Raw genomic sequence first — 9,651 nt, forward strand, 5'->3', positions numbered from 1 at the left:
AAGCCTCAGGTCTGATGACCAGAGAGACAGAGTTTTGGTCAAACTAGAGATAACATCTAGGCCTCAGTTGTGTTTCTGCTCCAGGCCCAGAAAAGCACCAAGGCCACACAGGGTGAACCCATTGCTAACATCAGGATCAGCTGTAAGGACTAATGACCTCCTGCCCACGTGTCAACCAATCAGTAGAGAATACAACCCTGAAAGGACACATCTGGAAAGCTGATGAATATTCCATTGAGATCCTCCCCTGAGACCTCCCCTAAGATCCCACCTTTAGAGAGGGGCTAAAACCCCTTAAGACAAAAGACTCAACACACTCATTCTCTCTCTCTAGAGCCACCTGAGTCTTCTTTCTTTAGGTGTGTCTCTTTGCTTTCTTTCTCCTAAGCTCCAAGGGCCCTTCTTTTGTCTCTGTAACTTGTTTCCTGAGCCCACACAGCTCAGCTGGGTCACTTCTTCCACAGCTCACTTTTTTTACTTCTGTGACTCTCTGAGTAAACTTTTTCTTGTATTTGAGTTTTGGCCCTGAATTCTTTCTTAACAAGAAGAACTCAAGTATAGAGGTTGCTGAACCAAAGTCCAGTTGTTGGCAACAGTCTGGTGTCATTTTGCCTCCAACAACATGAAATTGAAAAGTCAAGCGACAGTCTAGGAGAAAATATTTTCAAAATATACATCTGACAAAAGAATTGTGTCTAGACTATATAAAGAACTCTTATGACTAATTAACTATATATATATATAACCCAATACAAATTGGTAGGATTTGAATAGACACATCACTAAAGAAGAAATATGGATGCCAAATAAAAACGTGAAAAGATGCTCAGCATTATTAGTCATTAAGGAAATGCAAATGAAGGCCACAATGAGATATCACTTCACACCCATTAGAACAGCTAAAATTGAAAAACCTTGACCATATCAAGTGTTGGGAAGGAGATGAAGGAACCAGAAATGTCATACACCCTGATGGGAATGTAAAATGATACAACTGTTTTGGAAAACTAGAAGTTTCTTAAAAAGTTAAACACAGCTTATCTATGTATGGCCCAAGATGAAAAAGAAAGCATATATGTTTACAGAAAGATTTGCACATAGATGTTCATAGCAGCTTTATGAATAAAAAAACTGGAAACATCTCAAATGACCATCACCTGGTGAATGAATAAGGAATTTAGGTATGTTCATACAATTAAATTAAATAAGAGTCTCTTTTCCAGTTTTGTGGCACAACTCACCATGAACAGCAAAGTCTCCTGCAACACCCTGTATGAGGAGGTGCAGGAAGTCTCCATGGGAACCAGAGCAAGAGCCAGAAGTTTTTGGAAACTGTGAAGCTACAGATTAGCTTGAAGAACTATGACCCTCAGAAGGACAAACGCTTCTTGGGCACTGTCAGACTTAAATCCACTTGCCCTCCCAAGTTCTCCATCTATGTTCAGGAGGACCAGAAGCACTGTGATGAGGCCAAGGCTGTGGATATCCACCACATGGACATCGAGGCACTAAAGAAACTCAACAAGAATAAGAAACTGGTCAAGAAGCTGGCCAAGAAGTATGATGCCGTTCTGGCTTCAGAGTCTCTCATTGAGCAGATCCTACAAATCCTGAGCCCAGGCCTGAGTAAGGCTGGCGAGTTCCCTTCTTTGCTGACCCCCAGTGAGAATTTGGTGGCCAAAGTCGATGAAGTGAAATCCACGATCAATATCCAGATGAAGAGGGTGCTGTGTCTGGCAGTGGCTGTTGGCCATGTGAAGATGACACATGATGAGTTTGTGTACAACATCCTTGTACCTGTCAATTTCCTTGTGCCATTGCTCAAAATGAACTGGTAGAATGCTGAGGCTTCATACATCAAGAGCACCGTGGGCAAGCCCCAGCACCTGTACTAAGCTACAGCTTAATGTGCTATACTTCTACCATTAAAAAAAGAAATTAAATGAATAAATAGGAATATCTGGAATAAATAGGAATAAATAGAATTAACTGCAATAAAAAGGAATAAAATATTGATACAAACAACATGGCAAATCTCAAAATACTTATGCTCAGTGAAAGAAGCAAAACAAAAGAGATTAGATATTATATGATTCCATTTATATAAAATCCATTAATAACAGATATATAATGATAGAAAACAAATTAGTGGCTGTCTGAGGAGGGAAGAATTACAAAGGACATAAGGAAACTTTTTAAGGTGATGGGTGTGTTCATTGTACTGATTGTGGGGATAGTTTCATGGATATTTACATATGACAAAACTTATTAAATTGTACACTTAAGTATATGCAACTTATTTTAGGTCCATTTTACCATCAATAAACATAAAAATAGATATGTCCAGATAGAATTCTTTTTGTACCTTAACAGATAAATGCATTAATAATGAAATAACTAACATCATCTTTTTTAAGTCAAAGAATTTGCCAAGTTTTCAGACTTTTGTAAAAAAAGTTTTTAATGGACAGCTCAGTTACTTATATTAGTTATGCATAAAGAAAACACTTTTTAGTTAATCATGGCATGTATATACCAGTGTTCCCATATCATATATCCCTTGCATTAAAATTTTTTATTAACTCCAGAATGATTTGCTGATATCATCCAATGTGGTGAAAAATTAATCTCTTAGGCATAGAGAGGAATGTTGGATGTGTGGGATTTTTTTTTTTTTTAATCTAGAAAATAAAAAGCACTTAAGATTCTTTGTCTAAGATGTGATTTTAGAATAATTTCACTCTGGTATTGTTTGCAAAAAAAGGTTTTTATTTTCTTAAAAAATAAAACTTCTCACCTTTGATAATCAGATACTTTAAACATGAGCTCTCCCATCCTGTTCCTGAACTGATGTAAGTAAACATCTCATAATCTTTAACTTCAAATGGGAGCTGCTTCAAGGCAGTCACACATGAGGCCACATGTATTGTGTCTTCTGCTGGCACTGCCCCTTCAAACATTTTCAAAATTTCTTTGGTAGAGTCATCTCTGAGCCAAAAGAACAATTGGTATCTTTATTATAGTTACAAATCACCCAAAATGTTATTACGAAGTTTGATAAGCCGCTCTATCTACCAAATCTGGTTCTGCATTATTTCAGAGTATTTTCAAAAATCCTCCCAAATTAATTTCCCCAAACAAACCAAAATTTGCAACAATCTTTTGAAAAAAAATTCTACTCTTATTTGGCTAGTAGGTTGCTTGACCAATACTGTCGTGCAGAGACATGTCTTTTTATTTTCAAAAATAAAGAAATTGGGGCTTTAAATTTTACATGTAAAAATTGACAATAATACATTAGTTCTTCATGGAGGAATCAAGACTTGAAATACATATACAATAATACAGTTACTAAAAATAGAAAGCAGCCACATACTAAGGTCTTTTTAGTTAAATGCTATAATTCAAATATGAGAAAATTAATTTCTCTTGACCTAAATTAGTGAAATCTTAAAAATGATTGTCTCTAGAGAATATCGTTTAAGAGGATAATGTCACTTTTAGACACATTCTAAAATTCAAACTCATTTTGTAGCAGAATTACAGAATAATGTTTCAATTAAATTTGTTTCCCAAAAACCTGTCAGACCTTCATTTCTTTGGGAGATACTTTCACCAGTTGGCTGTTCAGTTTCCCAGGTGAAATTTCATTCATTGCTGTTAAGAATATTAGTGATATTAAGAATGTGTGAATTTAAATCAAACTTCAACCTGTCTTCTGCATGCTAAGGTTAAATATTAGTATAACAAAGAATTAAAACTATGCGTAATTAGTATTTATCAAAATAAATGTCTGTTCTCTTGGTATTATTTCAAAAAGAGAGAGAGAGTAGATCCATTGATTTTTCAACTTATCAAAATGACATGAGCCAGACTAAATGGATATCTTTAAAAGCATATAATCATGACACCCCCACATGATTTTAAGGAAGCTACTCAAAGTATTAATGATGTCATCAAAAGGCATCATTAAGAAGAAATGAGCAAATTAATACTGACACTATAAAGAATATATAATCCATTGGAGTTTACATATATGAGTTCAATATGTCCATGGCCCTGTTTAGATAATTAATCTGTGTGCTTACACAGGCTATGAGGATTAGCAGCAGAACTCACACCAAAGGATGTCTCAGCTGAGGCTTTGCAGCAGAAAGTTCTTTAAAGTAATGCCCAGGCCTTTAACATAGCCAACTAAAAGCACTCCACTTATGGAGCAGATGGTCATGTAACAAGAATGTTTATTTTCATGGTGAGATCCTAACAAAGAGATTAATATCAGGACTACAATGACCACAAGTATTGCAAAAAATCTCAAAGTGAGGACCATCTCGCTTGCAAGACATTTTACTTAATGTCCCTATGTCCTCTTGGTTTGGAGCATGAGTGACTGTAACTGTGGACCTTAACAAAGACAATGAGAGCTCCTGATGGAGGCCTAGGAAGACTGGTCCAAACGCATAAGCAGCAAAGTTGGCGACCTTGCCAGCACCCATTGAGAGCAACCTAGTCCACCACAACCATCCTACAAGATTTGCATGACCACTTTGACCTGCCCTCATGGATCCTGTTCTGGTGTCAGAATAGGAAAACTTATTTTTATTGGTTTTATTTCAAAATGTAATCTTCCCCAATGAAAATACTCTAGCTCATAGACAATCCCATACTAACATAAAAGTCATATACGCCATGCTTCTGGCTATAGCATTCGCTTCTGAAAAAGCTCCTGTGAATCACACAGTTAACAGAAGAGAAACTGTTGGTATTGGAGAGAGCATGATTCAGTCTTCAAATCTCAGACTTTTACCTCCACATGCAGGCTACAGGGGCTGTCACAGCCCTGTCATGCCCCATCTTCATCGGGTATCCAATGGCAAGTGGGTGTGGCCTAGGCTGCTGCTGGGCTTCCCTCCATGGGGAAGTGGAAGCACAAATATAAAGGCAAGACTGACAATTTCTGTACCTCCCCAGGATGATCCCTGGCCCCCTTTGCTGCTGCTACTAGGATGAGATTGTGTTCTAGTGGCACCTAGTTCTGGGCTGTGTAATAGTAGACGTCAGTAAACACATATTTTGTGGTTGAAATGAATGTATCATTGGCCGTGAAGCTCAATGTAAAAGGAGAAGTGTTCTCATCAAGCATGTAGCCTCACAAACTGATTACTACAAAGGTGGCCTGAATTTGTATATGTGTGTGTATAATGCAGTGAGCCCAGTGAGATCTGATTTTCATATGCTTACTCCAGAAAATCCCAACCCAGGAGACAGCAAAGAACCATTACAAAATGCACCTCTGCTTATTGGTGGTGTGGGTGTTACAACACAGGTACAATGGTTCCAATGCAAAGTACTATTGTAAGAGAGCTCCAGCCATTGAAGGGTTTTAAGCATCCTTTGACCTGATCTGATGTTGTTGAAATTGTCAGTCTTGGCTTTATAGTTGTGCCTGAGAACATTCTATATTCAATGTGTTCTTATGGGCAATATTTTCTACACAAAACAGTGAGAAACTTTAATGAAAATATTTTGTAGATTTTCCCATCAGTCAGACCTCTGGTTTCTTCCTGGTCAGTTTCCTTGGACACATGCCATATGCTCATTTTTACACAAACAACATGTTGGTGGTAAATGCAAGTGGAAATATGAAGTCTAAATACTGCAGGTGCAGGACAGGAGCTACCAAAAGGACATGCCACGAAAAGGGGGAAGGAAAAAATAGATCCTCAGGGAAGTCTCACTCCAAGATGAAATGAACTTTCAAAACATAAAGAGGCTGCAAGAAGGAAAGTTAAAATTCCAATATCTGTCTTGGGATGGGAAGAACAGCAAGTGTTCTTGATTCAACCCAAATATGGCCTGCTGACCCCAATGTCTGGCTGACCCTAACATAGCTGGCTGACCCAAGTTTTGCCCATCCCTTGAACCAAACTTGAACCTTATGTAAAACTGAAGTCATTTGGAGATCATTTGAAAATATTTTCCTCTCTTTGTCTTCTAGTTTGGACTGAGAGTACTCTGAGGAGAGCCATGTGGAACCACAGGGGAAAGAGCTCATTTTTCCTTTTGTATGTGTTTTAATGAGCATTTTCCTGCGAGCGTTAGCCAAGGAAGGAATGGTGAGCATAGAGGGACTCCTTAATTTGTGCAGGGTGGTGTGAGCAAATGCAGTTTCCCACTGAGGCAATGTGGTAGGAGCGGAGAGGAATCACTGGATTTGAACTTAGAAGCCATAGTTCTGGGTTCCTGCCCTAAGCAGCCATTCAACATGCTGCAGGATGAATGCTGCGGTGGACAGATGAAGGAATACCAGCTACACCTGATTACAACATTTCACCAAGCCTGAGACTAATCTACAGCAACCACAGAAAGCAAAGCTCAGGAGGTTACCACCGGGGGTATAAATATATCCTGCATGCAGGGCAAGAAGTGGATACTTAAGATGTAGCCTCTGCTAGGTGTTCACAATCTGAGAACCACTGAGTGATGAACATGGATCTCTATAGGCGATTCACAGGAAAAGTCTGGTGTTGGATGCCACATGCAGAGGCGTCAGGACTCTGGCTGAGCCTTGAAGTGAAGAGAGTTTGACTAGATAGAAGAGAGGGGGAGAATGCATCTTAAGTAACAGGATGCAAAAAGCACAAAGGGGTTTAAATCATGATGAGAACATTTGTAAGACAGTGAACTGACCAAGACGACCAAGGGAGGTTCTGGAGGGCGGTAGAGAGCAGGTCAGCCTTGAAGTGGGCCCGGGAGCAGGACTTGGCATAATAGAAGCACAGGAGGAACACGGCGCCATTGCTCTTGAGTTGAAGGGAGATGTCCTGGGTGACTGATCTGGCAGAACGGGTGGGTCCTTCCTCACCACCTCCTGGCTGACTCTTGCTCCATGCACAGCCGCTGAGGTTGGATGGAAACCAGCGAACATTTCTGTTGCACGCCCAGGTGAAAAGATATTCAGATGTGTGGAGCAAGCCCGCTCGCATGTTCCCTTGTCCAAAAATTAACCAACATGATGAAGACTGGATCACACGCTTCCCAAACAAACCAAGTGCCTCTTCCCTTTCATATGATTTGCCAGATGACAGATGATCCCAATCCCTGTAATTACTTAGATACTTTAATTGACTTTCAGTGGCAGTAATAAGTAACTGGAGTTCAGGCTTGTAGAATTTCCTTCCTAATTGTCGCCGTTAAACTACTTATTATAGGGATAAGTAACACACCACTTTATTTAAACCATTTCCTACATTCTGCAGTTCATGTAAATTCCAGCGAAGGTGTCCCGGCATTTGCAGGCCCCTAGCAGAGCTGTTTGGGAGCTAGGAGCACTGTGGTGTGCCATTAAAAGAGATTCTCAAGCTGGTAGACTGTTTCGTTTGAATTAGCAAGCCACAGTTTCCAACACTGACGCATTTCCTAGTGCTTCGGATTTAAAAGGCTGTAGAAAGGATAATTGACCACAGCTTGTCAGCACGAGAGATTTACTGTCATTAGCACAAACTCAGATGAATTACTTTAATATCACAGAATATAAAAAATGGCCAGATAGTTTCCTTTCTCAGTAAGTTAAGAGTACTTAAACAGCTTTTCACACTTCACTTCTGCGTTTGGGTGTAAAGGAGGGAGGAAATTATAAAGGACTCATGAGTGGGAGTGGAAGGGACGGGTGGAAGTAACCTGGCAGAGGTAGGAAAAGGTAGATTTCAAATTGTCGAAACATATTCAAGTGAACAGACCTGTTCAAGGTTGCTTGTTTTCAGGCTGGCATAAAAGCTAAATCCACATTCATTTTTTTAAAAAAGTTTCCAAAATTGACCTAGCCGGTTTGGCTCAGTGGTTAGAGCATTGTCCCATGGACTGAAGGGTCTCAGGTTCGATTCTGGTCAGGGGCTCGACCCCTGCCATGGTCAGGGCTCAAGTGGGAGGCAGCCAATCGATGTGTCTCTCTCACACTGATGTTTCTCTCTTTCTTTTTCTCTCTCTTCCACTCTCTGAAAAGCAATGGAAAAAATATCTTCAGGTGAGGGTTAAAAATAAAAACCCACAAAAAAAGTTTCCAATATTGATTTATATTTTTCAGTGTAGTGTTAATTTAGAAAATTCTGTTACAACTTGGGTTCTTTGTGTTTTGACTCAATTGTAGAGAAGAAGTACTAGAAATATTATAAGGTACTAGAAATATTATATTAGATTCTCAAGCCTTTATTACACCCTAGACACCTGTTTGGGAGACCTGAAATGTTTTATTCAGGGCAATAAAAATACGGCCCTTTAACATGCTCAATTTTGTTTTGTTTTTGAACCGTCCACTCTTCTGAGGATTGTGTAAAAGAGAGCCAGTGCCCAGACACAAAGAATGCCTAGGACTGGAGCAATTTATTTTCACTTTGCTTCCCCATGGTTCCTTTGGCAAAAAATATTTGCCTCCTAAGTCTTAGAACCCAGGGCAAGCCACCACTGGCAATTATTTCATTTTGATTTTGGGAGGAGGGCTTCATTCTTGCCTGATCATTGAATCTAGACTTGCTTTGCGATCTGTCCCCTCTACCACTAAGATACAAATGCGTGGGCCTGGTTCCTGTTGTTACCGTAACTGAAATGGGACTAATCTCACCGGTATATGCGTGGCTCCGCATTGCAGATTTACATATGTGAATGCCATTGCCAACTACTCTTGCTCCATTAGTCAATTTGTTGGATGGTAAACGCTATCTGCTCTATTCCCTTTGTATCTCTCAAACACATTGTATCATCATACCTGGAAGGCGAAAGTTGTAGAAATTCCCTTCTGGAAGGAAGGAGACAGTCTGTAAAATCCGACAGCATATCTACTGCATATCTTCTGCTTCCCTTCCACCACTAAGTGTCATGACAATAACATAGAGGGAAATGAACATTTCATAAAATAACCTCATTTGTAGCATGTTGTTAAAAATGCATTAACGACAGCAGCAATAACCAATGGCACAGCAAGCCATGTTTTCTCCCTGCAGGCTGGGAAGGCAGGTGGGTTGGACTTCTCAGGAGCAGTGAGTGGTGACATTCCAGAGCCTTGGGGCTGCAGGGTCTCTACCCGACTCTGGTTTCGAACATTCTCAGCGGGTCATTGCCTCACCTACATCTCATTAATCTGGTGATGGCTCGCCTCCAAATTGCTTTGAAAGAGTCATAGTTTGAGTCTCCTAGTTCCATTTTCAGCACTCAAGAATGGAGCAGAGGCCCCAACCCCCTGGCCATTTGTCCAGACTTTGTATGTTTGTGTGTCACAGAGAAAGACATAGTATTTCTATTTAAAGAAAAAACGTCATGTAAAGAGGCTAGAGTGAGGGTGGAGAGGGATTTGAGAAAGTAACTTCAAAGTTTTCTAAATTCAGTTATAAAATGCTTGTTCCTTCATCCCTACAAGACAGGTAGTAACGGAACTGCTACCTTTATCAATGCCAAATGTGTGTGAAATGATGGCAACCCTCATACAAAAAAAGAAATGGCAAGAAATCGTGGTGTGCCTGACTAGGTTATATTAGCCTGGGTTGATTCCTTGTTGTAGCCAGGGGTCCTTTCATGTTCTCCAACACAGATTGAATCCAGGCCTGACCAGGATGACAACATTTCCTCTTGCATAGATAGTCATGTGTCCTTTTAATAAAA

General features: G+C 39.8%; 1 pseudogene across 1 annotated transcript; it reads left to right on the forward strand.

Annotated features, from left to right (window-relative positions):
• The first annotated feature begins 1,242 nt into the window (after positions 1–1,242).
• LOC308561855 (large ribosomal subunit protein uL1 pseudogene) lies at positions 1,243–1,895 on the forward strand (annotated as a pseudogene). Its single transcript has one exon. The product of its transcript is annotated as a large ribosomal subunit protein uL1 pseudogene (transcript).
• Positions 1,896–9,651: the final 7,756 nt, after the last annotated feature.

The sequence above is a fragment of the Miniopterus schreibersii genome (assembly GCF_964146895.1).
Source record: "Miniopterus schreibersii genome assembly, chromosome: 9".
NCBI lineage: Eukaryota > Metazoa > Chordata > Mammalia > Chiroptera > Miniopteridae > Miniopterus > Miniopterus schreibersii.